Source organism: Vicugna pacos, chromosome 30 (genome assembly GCF_048564905.1).
Source record: "Vicugna pacos chromosome 30, VicPac4, whole genome shotgun sequence".
NCBI classification, from domain to species: Eukaryota; Metazoa; Chordata; class Mammalia; order Artiodactyla; family Camelidae; genus Vicugna; species Vicugna pacos.
In genome coordinates, this window is record NC_133016.1 from 29,859,043 (window position 1) to 29,872,110 (window position 13,068).

At 39.6% G+C, this 13,068-nt stretch overlaps 1 protein-coding gene across 1 annotated transcript in view; it reads right to left on the reverse strand.

Annotated features, from left to right (window-relative positions):
* Positions 1 to 13,068, reverse strand: part of LOC140690342 (uncharacterized) — a 141,967-nt gene that overhangs the window by 94,537 nt on the left and 34,362 nt on the right. The window contains exons 12-13 of the mRNA XM_072952050.1: positions 8,971 to 9,080; positions 7,507 to 7,630 (exon numbers count right to left, since the gene is read on the reverse strand). The gene's annotated coding sequence lies outside the window, so the exon portion shown is untranslated. The remainder of the gene's footprint in view (positions 1 to 7,506; positions 7,631 to 8,970; positions 9,081 to 13,068) is intronic.

Consider the following 13,068-nt stretch of genomic DNA (forward strand, 5'->3'; position numbering starts at 1 on the left):
CTGATACAAAAATGCCATTTAAGGAGATAAAATACGGCCTGGGTGAGAGAGCAGTTCTCTGGGGACCTGGAAGACAGTGTCTTTGTCTTGCACATCAGAAATATAAATACAACAAACAGTGACCTTGGACTGAGTCTAATTAGCTCAATGAAATAAACCTTAAGGCCAAGAAATTTTTGGCATATTAGAACTCAGAACTCTGAAGGGTCCTTCAGACATTGTGAAGAAATTTTAACTGTCTGTTTCATAAATAGTAAGCCTTAATGATTTGAGCAAGCAAATTCAGCTTACTCCAACTATTATTATACCTATCTTATAAGTAAGTTTTAAAGTGAAGCTATGAGATCTCTAGCTTTTTTCTGATTATAAGCCTGTGTACACATTATAGAAGTGAGATACTTCTACTGCTAAAGAAAAAAAATTCAAAGTCATAGAGCTCTGCTTAATTGACGTAAAAATATAAGAGCTTAAACATTAAGTATTTTTAAAATAACAACTGAACAAATTGACTTTCAGCGTCATGTGAAATGGAAAATATTCAATATTAAGATAATATTTGATATTGTTTAGTTTAAGTATGTTCTAATTAATATAGACATCTTTAAAGTCATCAATATTATGTATAATACCTTTACTGTACCTAGGTTTAATGAAAGTCAAATAAGATCCTGTTATATCTGTTGCAGATTTGTCAAAAAAAATAAAAGTAATGTGCTGTGGTAAAATTTTAATTAAATTAAATGCAAATGAGATGAGAGCTTTGGGTAAATATTTAAAATATATTTTTAAAATGTATGTTTAAGATAATCTCTAAGTGTTTGGTATCTTTAAATTCTAGTGTTGTGCTAAATTAAGTTAAATGACAAGATTTTATTAAATAGCTATGCCATTTTCAGATAAAATAACATTGAAATACGAATTACTTAACATTTGACTTCCTCTTACAGTGAAACTAAAGGTATATAGAAATATTAATAAATGGTTGGTGCCACACTGAAATAGTCTCTATTAGTAAGGGAATGATCTCAGTATCCTAGGAAAGTAATATAAATGCGTAAAGGAAGATATAAGAATGGAATTGTATTTTGTTAATGAAAAATAGTGACTTTCTCCTGAACCTGGTTACTTCTGAATAGAAGAAAAATAAGGGACACACTAATATAAGTATAGAAAGCTGTGGAAGGCTTGTGGAAAAGGAACCCTGAGGGAAGAGTTTTGTACATGGTCAGAATTGGCTAAGTTTAGAAACAAATTGGGCAACGTAAATGAATCTTAGAAGTAAGCTGGTACAAGATTAGAATTGTTTTTCTCTCTTTTAAGAGGAAAAAATTTTCTTAAAATGTTAATCCTCCTTCAGTAACAGATTGTAAAACTTCTTATACCACTTAGCTGATCTGTTCTGCCTTTACTTTTGACGTATTTTCTTGTTAATGAATTAGTACTACTTTACAGTGATCTATATGTTTATCTGATCAAGTGTTCTGAAATCTTTCAAAAAGCTCCCCAAATATAAAATTCTAATTAATTAAATAAAAATTAATTTAATTAATTAAAATTCTTTTAATCTCCAGTTAAGTTTGGGATGCTACAGAAGGCCCCTGAAACATCCCAAAGAGAGATTTTTAACTATAAAGTTTCATTTGGCATTTTAAATAACATGGAATTGTCAAATGAATCATAAAACTTCTAAGGTTATATTGAATGAGACAATAATATTAATATAGATATTGTAGAAATTATATGGACTCCCTAAAATTCTGGTATATCTGAAATGTTACCAGTGATAATTATGGGTATAGTGAACAGATTTCTTTATTGATTATAGTGTAACGGTGTTTAACCATGCTTTTAAATTTTTGTCATTTATAGACAGTTAATTGTTTTCTTCTGATGGTTTTGCAAAATGCTTTCTCTTCAAGGAGATTTACTGATTCCTAATAAATTTCACACTATAGCACTGAACTAAACTGGGTAAGACATTTTAAAGTTCTAATGAAAACTCTCATTAAAAGAATTAGTTACAAGGGACTGATTAACCTGCTGAATATGGTTATAATTTTTGATATTGTTTGAAATACTACTGGCTTTTAACCTGTTTCCCAGACGTAAAGAATCTCTTCTCCTTAAGCTAGTTATGGTTCACAGCAATTTGATAAATTATACCTATGTAATCACACTTGGAACACTTATCTTTTCTCTCTATCTGATCCCTCAAGAGACTAAAAACACTTAGGTTCCCAGTGGCTCTATCAAACAAATTAGGGAGATCATCTCCTAACAGATATAAGAGTATAAAGATATTTTAAGGATTTTAAAGAGAAAAGAATTTACCTAAATCTGTAAGGCAGAAACCCATGAAAAGCCTTGACGTGTCTTTCTTGGCCTTAGAAAACCTTAACATTCTACCCTGAGACTCCGTATTAAAACTTCCAACACAGCCAATTTAAAAAAGCCTATATGATCAAATAATCAGACTTAACTTGTAAAAAATTAATCTTGATTTGGCTATATTTGAGAAAACTGAGGGTAACTTAAGAGAGAAAATAAATTATATTTTAGTGGATATTAAATTCTAGTTTTGTTAATTGAGGTCCATATTTACTAAGACACTTCCCAGATTATTCCTTGCTGTTATGTCACATTACTGTACGGTTTAATTGAATTATGAAAAGGATACTCTAGGTTTGTTTCTGAAGCTCAGAAATCTATCCTTGGGTAAAGTTCCAATGCCCCATGACCTGCAGCCAGGGGATTATACATACTGCAACAGGCATGACTTAAAGAACTGTCTCCAACCTGAATGGAAGGACCCTTTTTCAGGTACTCTTTACCAGACCATACACACCAAAGCTGAAGGAAACAGAGTCTCGGATTCATTTCCTATCTGAAACATCCCCTGCAGTGCACTGGCCTATCGAGTGCTGCTCACCTTAAAACAATGCCCAAATGGAGAAAAAGCTACCAGACCAGGATGAGAAGAAGACGACATCTGAGCTAGACACCTAACCCAAGACACCGGACCAGGACTGTATACCAATTACTTTGATAATTTCTCCAACCTTTGATTATGATCTACTCCACTTGTTAAGTTTATGATAAATTACCTATGTCTAGTACTTCTGTGTTACCTTGGTGGGTTTCCCTACTCCAAGGCTCTAATTAGATAGCCCTCAGAAACGTTATTCTAAAAAGAATTTATAGTTCTGTTTAGGCCACTGTTGATCTTACAAGGTGGGAGATTTCAACTGGCCAATTAATACCTGCTCTGACCCTGACCATAAATATGAACTTTCTCATAGGATCAAACTTAGAAACACAAGCAAAATTTTAACCCAAAAATACAACTTCTCGACTATTAAATTCTTACTCGTGACTTTATTAACGTTACTAGCTGTATTACTTATATCCTGTCTATTTTATAAAATTGTTGTCTGTTACATTTCCCAATGTGTAACTAGGCCCACACGATTGATGATGGCTAAACATCTTGAAGAAACAGATAAAATTTATAACCCTGAATAAAATAAATATAATAGTGTGATTCTATTTATGGGAATGAGCAAAGATGGGTAAACACTTTCTGTATCATAATAGACTAGTAAGACAGGTGATCCAGAGAACTTTTAGTATCAACAGGGCCTGACAAAAAAAAACTTACACCTTGAATGGCAACTTAGAAGATTCTTCACCTGAACTAGGAATGAGCCATCCTAGCACCGTGGGACAAAATTGGTCATGAAATTTCTCTCAAAATATTGGTCAAATTTAGGACCAAGTGGGAGCACTGTGAATGAAAATACTACAATGTGCATGAAAATACTGCAACCATGACAGTAAACAAAGAATGCTGAATCCGAGTCATCAGCGGCTGCTGCCAACCCCCAGCGAGTACATGCCTACAGCCCGGCCTCTCAGCCACTCACAGTGGTGCCCTCTGAGCAGACTCAGAGTAAGAAAGGACAGGATACTGGCCCTAGATAGCCAGGGGCTTGCCAAAGGAATGAATTCAATGACTCAAATGTTTGCTTCTCACCATACATAGAAAAGCAGTAAATACTTGAATTTGAGATATCTGGTTTTCTTTAGATAACAAGCAATATTTTATTGTTCCAATTACCTGGTCTTTGTTGTAAGCTTCTATATATCCTAGCTCCTCCCCTACCTCTTGGGAGCAGTCCCTCAGAGTGATCTGAGAGGCTGTCATCCCGGCTCGAGTCCTCCAGCCAAATAAAACAAAGCCCTTAACATATAGGCTGAACGTTTATTTCAATGACGTTCCAGAATAGACACAACTCATCAATTCTGTAATGGAACACACTGAATCAGGAACCAAAGCGTGTTTTAGTCCAGAAAATCTCCGGGTTCCTATTTCTTCCTGTCATTATACAATCCCTCTAGAACTCATTAATTTGCTGTCTGCTCCTCTGGCAACAAAACTCGTAGAAGACTCAACTCAGCAGAGCACCCTGCTGGGGAGAACACCCCGCAGAAGCACTGCAGGCTGCCTGCCCTCCTGCACGCTCTGCTGACACTTGGTGTCCTCCGTGGAGACCAGGCCAACAGAGCTGTTCCTAACAGCTACAAATTCGCACACGTTAAATAAATCATTTTATTTTATATGATATTTTACGTATATACACATCTCTGAAAACAACTTTGCAGAAGCTCAAATCTTCAACATCAATCCCCAAAGGCAAATCCGGTCCCCAAGGGGAAACAAGACTTAAGACGACGCTAAGGCCTCCAAAGTCCTCTCAAGGACCGTCAACCAAACTGCCTGCAGGTCTGCAGCTGCAGGCTGTTACATGTCTGCTTTTAAAGCAACCCCTTCCTTCCCTCGGGTATTACAGTGTCCCTCTATGCCCTCCCGTCTCAGGGTAAAAGCAGCCGTTGCAGAACCTTGCAGGGAAGCACTGACAGGAGTCGACAAAGAGGATCAGAGCTAAACTAATACTTCTGATGCACGACCTTGTCACTGTGTCACTTTACAGATGAAGATATATATAGAGAGAGGTGGGGTGATATTGCTTAAAGTCACACAGCTAATAAGTGGCAAAGTCTATAACTCTGCTCTTCCCTTCGGCGTGACGCCCCAGCTGGGACGCCCACAGGGTTGTCTCATGCCTGCCTGAACAATCCTCTCCTGTCACTCATAACCCACCACAGGGTCTGACCCTAGCCTGCCTTTTCAGCATCTATTCCCTCCAGTCTCTCAGGAACAAGGCCGTTTGGGCCACTGTATGACTTCCGGCTCCCGGAAACATCAGTGCTCATGCTGGTCTTGCCTGTGCATCCGGCCTGCTGCTCAGAGGCTCTTCCTCCCCTGCAGGAGGACGTTTCCAGGAACGTCTGCAGGAACACCTCCTCAGGGGAGCCCTCTTCTCGCTCTCAGCACGGCAGGGCCACATCCCGAGCTGCCCCATTAGGACAGTGTGCGCCCAGGTCTGTTAATCAGACCAGCAGCATCAGAGCCAGGGATTATGCCCGGGCTACCCTGCAAAACTACTGCCCGCCACACAGCCCCCAGCCAGCAGGTCACCTGGAAGTCACAGCAAGTGCCCCACCCAATCCAGAAGCCTCTTCATTTGCCAGCATCGCTGATGACTGGTTTCCAAACTTTGGTCAGTTTCGCACAAAACAGCACCTTCAACTGTGAAGCAGAGGGTTTCGCTTCTGCTCCCCATCCTTACTGGTAATGTCAAGGAAAACAAAGAGGCCTTTTCTCAACACTTTTATAATGACACCCTCCCACCCACAATACTCATATGCTCAAGAGCTTTGGATCCAAGTGATTTTCTTTCCCTTATGATAAGCGGCTCAAAACACTGCGGGATTCCTTCTATTTAGAGGGTATTTGTACTCAGTTTATCGGCTTTAATCTGTTTTTGTCTCTCTTCAATATCCCTAGCAGTTGCCACCTCTTACTCCCTTCAGCAGCCTCCCTCCCAACATCTACTCTAGGAAATCAGCTGTGATGAGGGGCCCTGGGGCAGTCACAGACGATGCAACTAAGGCAAAGAGAGGGTCCATAATTTGCCCGAGAAGATCAGCTTCAACCCCCAACAATGTGTGTCACGTCCCTGTGTTTAACTCTTATGCTAAGCAAGATAACTTTTTGTAGATTATGGTTATAAACAGATGAGGTATAAAAATACATACAAGGACACACATCTACTCTAAGATGCTCACTAACTCCACTACTTTGTTTCTACTTATTTCTATTAAAAAATATTAAGAACCTCTGCAGTCAGTATAGCAAAATGTTACTGGGCTTTAAATCCAGAATATAGAGGTGTTAAATGTGTCATTACTCATACTTATTTGTATGTTCACAATACAAAATTATTTGAAAGTCCCTCTCACCTCCCCCTACTCACTACTGGCTCTCACCTGAGCTCCCAGACCACACATCTAACAACCTTTCACTTTACCCACAGCTGAACTCATCAGTTTTCCGCAGAACTCCCTCTGCAGCTTTCCCTCCTCAGAGCACAGAAGGACCATCATTTACCTCATTAATCCACCCAGAAACCTGGGCCTTACTCCATCCTGCATTCACAGCCAGCCTTCATCCTTTCCTTTTTACCATCTAAACATGCCTTCAATATGTTCGCTTTTAAACACTGACCGTCCCACCGCTCAAGTGGAAGCCACCAACACTGCCCACCTGGACTCACGAGTCTCCTAAGTGGCCCCACAGCCGCTCTCCCCTACTTGAGACAAATGGGAATGTGCCACTCCCGCGCTTTTTGGACTCTTTTAAGACCCACTCTTCTTAGAAGAAACTCCAAGTTCTTCACCAGGTGAAAGTCTTTGCCATGAAATTGTCACCTCAGGGAGGGCAGGACCCGCCCTCTCCCCTCGGCCCCGCCCTCTGGCAGAGCATCAGCTTGGGAGGACCTGCTGAGCTACACCAACCTGTATTCTAAACCTGGTCTGAGTTCTTAGCAAACTGCTTCACTTATCCATACAATTCCAAGGTAAATTAGAAAGATTTTAGATGTTGAGCTAGACTATTGATTTTGGGATTTTGCACTAGCAACCTGCAAGGACATGTTCTAAAGATTCTGTCTTCTTAAAACCACACCCAGGTTAAAGGAGTATTTGTGGAATGTCTTCGGAGGAAAAGGGACTGTACTTTTACAGGCTTTATGTTTTATAACATGAACAACCCGGACAGGGTCACAAATGGAACCGCCTCACAAGTGACAGAAGACAGGTGAGAGGCACAAAGCAACAGGTTGCAAAGATGGTAAGAGCAAACATGATTCTCCAACCCCCCCAAAAATTTTTGAAACAACCAAAAATTCTGAATTTTAAAAGTAAAAGTGTATCATATAGAGAAATGAAATAAATAATGCTCTTCATCAGGGTTTCAAGATCTCACTCCAGAGTTTTTAGCAGGCCATACTGAATCCTAGCACAGAAAAATCAAATGGACTTGTAGTGAGAAAGTTCCAGGAAAACTGCAGTAATTCCTCCACTTGTGTAAGGACATACACTCACCTGCTGAAGGTGAATGTAAACCGCATTCTGGATAAATTCGAAAGCTTCCAGGCTCCGCTTCTGGATGCCAAGGACATGGACAGCTTGGAAGCATGCTTCTAACTCAGTCATCGGCATTTTTACACTGCAGGGGAAACGGAGGCACCCAGTCAAGAGCAGAGATGTTCCTGTCGTGTCTCACAGGCCGTGCCTCGGGGATTCAGTGCCCTGCAGCAGCCCGGCCCCAGGCAAGGACCAGCAGCGTTTTCCACCCAAGCAGGAGGGGCACTGTGCTTGAGAAAGCCCATCTCCGATGGGGGCAAGAGGGGCTGGTGGGGTTCAGTGAACCTATAAATGCCCACAGAAATATGCCTGCATTCATTCAAGTGATGCAAACAACTGTAGCAGGCTATTTAACAAAATTTCAATTGTCAGTGGAAATTTTGCCATTCCTTTCCGCTTGTCCCCTGCACTCTGAGACAGGCTTAGGCTCTCTTACACCTGCAGCTCTGTGCAATAGTTGTGAAGTCATTTTACTTTACAGATACCACGGTTCTGCCCAGGGTGATATCCAGCCCAGAGAGGTGGCCCAGGCCAATTTAAAGCTATGTGGCTTGCGTGCGGGGGCAATTACAGGAGCTGGTTCCGGAGCCAGGCCCCTCCCCACCTCTGCTCCCCTCTCTCCCGAGGCCCCGCTGCCAAGCACTCAGGCTCCGTGATCTTAAGTCCTACTCTTCTACTCTACTCCAAACCCTTTTCCTTTTCTTTTTTTTCCCTAATTATTCCCAGCTGGAGTGATTTTTCAATCTCAATATCTGAAAAAATTCCTGCAGCCGAAAAAGAGGTCTCCAGAGGTCAATGCCCATATGCTGGTTCCTGAAGAGAGCCCCTGGCTACGGGGACCCTCACCAACACTCACGGGGCATCAGAGATGTTGCAGGGTCGGCCACCCCCTACAAGAGTTTGCTGTCACCCCAATGCCTGCACAGCATCCCTGCTCACAAAATATAGTTGGTACACTTATCGGTTATTAAGAAGCAAAAATACAAAATTGCTCGTATTTCTTACTAATATTATCTATGAAGCTGGAAACGGAATTGTAATAAAATGTAACAGTTTTTACCCTATGTTAAATCTGTTCCTTTGAGTTTAAACCTGTGCCCTGTTTCCTAGGCTCAGACTTGGTAGCTCTGCACCATTTGAAAAAGAAAGTTGCCTTTAGCCTGAAATCTGCAGGAAAGCCTATTCTCCTGGCCCTGATCTTTAAAAATGTTAGCTCATCTGCACTTCTGTAGAGATGGCAAGTTGCATAATAGAGAATAGCCTTTGTTTTTTTGGAGGTTTTACAGGGGTACCATGATTTGATCCACATGGACAGCTGCAAGAACAGCGGATTCAAAGGACAAACAATTCATAAAGCAAGAAGTATGCAACAACCAACCACAACCCCCCCCTTTTTAGTATAAAAGGAGACTGAATTCTTACTTGGGGAAGATAGTTCTCCAGGACATCAGTCTGCCGTCTTCTGGGTCTGCCAGCATTGCAAGTGAAGTCACTATTCCTTGCTCCAACACCTCATCTCCCAGTTTATTGGCCTGTCATGTGGCGAGCAGAACGAGTTTGGACTCGGTAACAAAATGACTGCATTGGAGGTAGTATGTCTCCAATGTTTCCTCGTTTCCAATATGTAACATGCACATCATTTATGATCTAGTGCAAATAATTCATCAAAGACAACCACAAAAAGAAAGTATACTCAGCTAGCTATCAACACTGAAGTCACAACCTGTCAATTTTATATGATGTTGAACAACACAATGGAAAAACCTAACATAGGGAGTTGATTCCACGGAAATAAAATTATTTCTACTCCTTCAATACTTTTTCTTTTCTTTTCTATTTTATTTTGTTTTGCTTATTGAAAGGAAAATAAAAGTCAAGTCATTTTATTTCACGTATTTTTGTTATAGTTACATTCTTTAAATACTACAAAGAGATTTAAACTGCAAAAAAAATTGTTCATATATTAGTATAAAGATATATACACAATCAATGGGGATTAGGAAAGGAATGGACATTTACTAAAAATCCACTGCAATCTTGTCTTTTACAAGCATATCCTGGAATATAAGCTGTATGATCCAGGGGGCCCCATCCCCATTCTCACTGTTGAGTCCCTTAGCAATCAACTACTAAGGCACCAGCATAGAACCATGTGATCAGTATTTTAGGAATAAATTAGGGAATTAGCACATTCAATTCTAAAACAAAAACCCTAAAATAAATACTGAACTTATTTACAGATAAAGAAAATTGGAACCAAAACAGTAGTTATTTCCCCAAGGTCACAAAGCTAATAAGTGGTAAAGACAAGATTTGAACTCATCTGCCTGATTCTAAAAACTAAGGTGGAAATCCCATTCGACTGGGGAGGGTCCAGCAGCGGAGCCTATCACCCTATCTTTGTTCAGATCTAGCCTTAGACAGCCTGAGACAGCACCCCATTCCTATGGAACTTGAGGGCAAATGATAACAATAAGGATTTTATATCCAGTAGTTTGTTAGGTCTCATTTATATAAAGTGTCAGCAGGTCAGCAGAAAAACTCTGGAAAATATGAGTGGGTCCAGAGCTTTCTGCTGATTAGTAACTCAGTCTCTCAGGACATAGTGACCTTCCCATGAGAGGCCTCATGGACATAAACTAAAGGCAGCTGAGCAATGAAAACTAACAAGAACATGGAACTCAAGCAAGAAGGTTCCCTGCCATCCCCCACCCAGTTGCCTCTTCACCCGCATGGACACGATGGCAGGAGACCCAGATTCTTGTCCAAGTTACATCATCAAGGATTCTCATCCATAATAATGTATGACTCTATGCCGCCTTATGTCCATTAAAACTCAAATATGATAACACCAATATCTCAGCAGAATATCTATGTCTCCACTTCCTGTCTTCTAATAGGAGAATATTTTTATGGACAAAAAGCAGAAATCCAATTTAAAAAACCATGCACGAAGCCAGGTGAAATTCTGCTTAAGAGACTGCTCTCACGCTGAGTAAATGAAAACTCAGAAAAAGTGGTCCTTCTCCCTCAGTAAATGGGAGGTAGCCTGATGTGTGTGTGTGTGTGTGTGCACGTGTGTGTGTGTGTAAATCAAATACAATGAATTCTGGGATGTGTACAGTTTTTTTAAGTCACTGTCATTTCATGGGAATGAGTCAACATTTAAATAATTTGAATCTAGTGTTCTGAGAGAGTCTCGGGCTCTTGGTGGAGGAGGTGAAAGGGGAGAGTGAAGGAGGAAAGAGGTACATGAAGCAAAGAAGTAAGAATACTGCCAGGGAAAGGCAAGACGTTAGTTTTGTTCTTCCTTGCACCACATACAAATTAGGGACTCGCTTTCTGCTGATGACTTATCGAGCACTGAGTTGCAGGAGAAGAGGGGACAGCTCATTGCTCACTGAGCTTGTGACTGTACGTGGCATCTTATAGACACAAATCATTTACCCTGATCAAACACTCTAGCAGCAGGCTGTAATTCTTCTCTTTTGAGAGACAACAAAGCAGGAGTTCAAACAGGATGCATAACTTGACAAAAGTCAGAGGTCCAGTAAACTAAAGAGGATTAATTCAAACTCAGATCTGAATGCAGAGTCTGATCTTCCCACTCCCAGGACTGGAAAATCCTTAACACAGGCTCCCCAGCTCCCCTGCATTGTTCCTGGCACCAAGCATTTGCCATGGCAATGGTCACCATTTCTCACAGACACAGCGCTCTGTGCAGCAAATGACCTTGATCAGACCTTGATCATCTACCTGCCATGCCCACCAGGCTTCACCATACAGGCAGGAAAGCTGGCTTTCAAGTGCATACAAAGCCATTCCTTGTCTAACCTGGGCTCTTCTGTGGTTTCTCCAGCCTAAAGGCAGCCATGAAACTGCTCACAGTTTGTACATGAGCCACACTACCTCTCTCCATCTGTCTCCCCACCTATACTACTTAGCTATGAACATTTTGAGAATCTTCGACACAAATTTTTAAAAACAAAAAAGAAAGGATTCTGGAACAACTACTTAATACTTACAATTTTAAATGACAAATTACAAAGTGAGTATTTACAAACCGAATCTTCCTTTCTAAATTTCAGTTTTAAGCGTTTAAAAATATAATAGCAAAAAATTTTCACTTACAAAATTGACAAAAACATAAACAATAATCTGGAATAAGTTAAAAAATAATGCCCATGTTCTAAATGGAGAAACTTCAGGGCTGTACTGAGGGGTAAAGTAAGAGGTGAGAATGTAGAGACATCAACAAATTGCATGGAGGAAAGCAGTTTTGTAAAGATGTAAGTTCTCATCAGAATAATTCAAAACTTACTGAAAACTCCCATGACAACTCCAATCTGATTTTTTTTTAACTTGAACAAAATATTTTGGAATTCTTCAGGAATAATAAAATCATAATACTAGACAAGAAAATTTGGGATGGAAGAAAAGAATGAAAAAAAATTCAGACTGCCAATTATTAAATAAATTTTTACAATATGTAAGTTATGGTGCTGGAGTAAGAAAGGCAGATTGACAGAAGGGAACCATGAGCTCAAAAAGAGACTCTAGTGTACATAAGTATTTTGTAAAGGTGGGATTTCAAATCAAAGAGAAAAGTATGACTTCAGTAATTGTCCTGAGACAATCAGACAATCACCTAGAAAGAATAAATACTATTCCTCTCATAAGGACCACAAGATAATTTACAGACAGTGATGTAAATATAAAAAAGTACTAATAACAGCAAATACAACACTTTGTTCTTATTAACTCAACTTACCCTTACATTAACAAGTACTATTATCATCTCCATCTTAGAGATTAAAAAAAACCTACAGAGGAGATTTATTCCAGTATAAGAAATTATTTTTAAGAATAATTTCAAAGATAAAACACATAAGGAATACATTTATTATCATAAGAATATTTTGAGACACTACCAAAATTAAAATCCTCCTAAACAAAATGAAAGGCAAGAAATGACAAGAAAAAGCTCTGTGATACATGTTGTTGAAGACAAGAAGTTAATGTTCATAACATACAAAGAGCTGTCACAAACCAACAAGAAGCTCCCCCACTTAAATGTGTGCAAAGGATAAAAGGAATCATTCATTTTAAAAAAGTCAAATGGCTAATGAGTGAAAAATGCTCAATACCTCACTGGTCATCAAATGCAAACTAAAACAATGAAAAAGCACTTTTGCTCATCATATTGGCAAATATTTTTAAAAGATATTCTATCTAGTGTCCATCTGTGGGAGAAGAAACCATGAGCGACATTTTCAGAGGACGACATGTCAATGGATATGTAAACTCTGAAAAACGTACGTACACACTGACTCAACACCACTTCTATAAATCGTTTCCTCTAGGAAAAAACAAATTTAGTCCAAAAAGATGTACCCATCAGGGCATTTACACAGCACTGTTTACAATGGTGGGAAGAAAAACTGAAGTGAAATCATATCCAGCAATAGAGAATTGGTTACATAAGTAATTGTGCATCTTTTCATTCCCCTATGGAAGGAA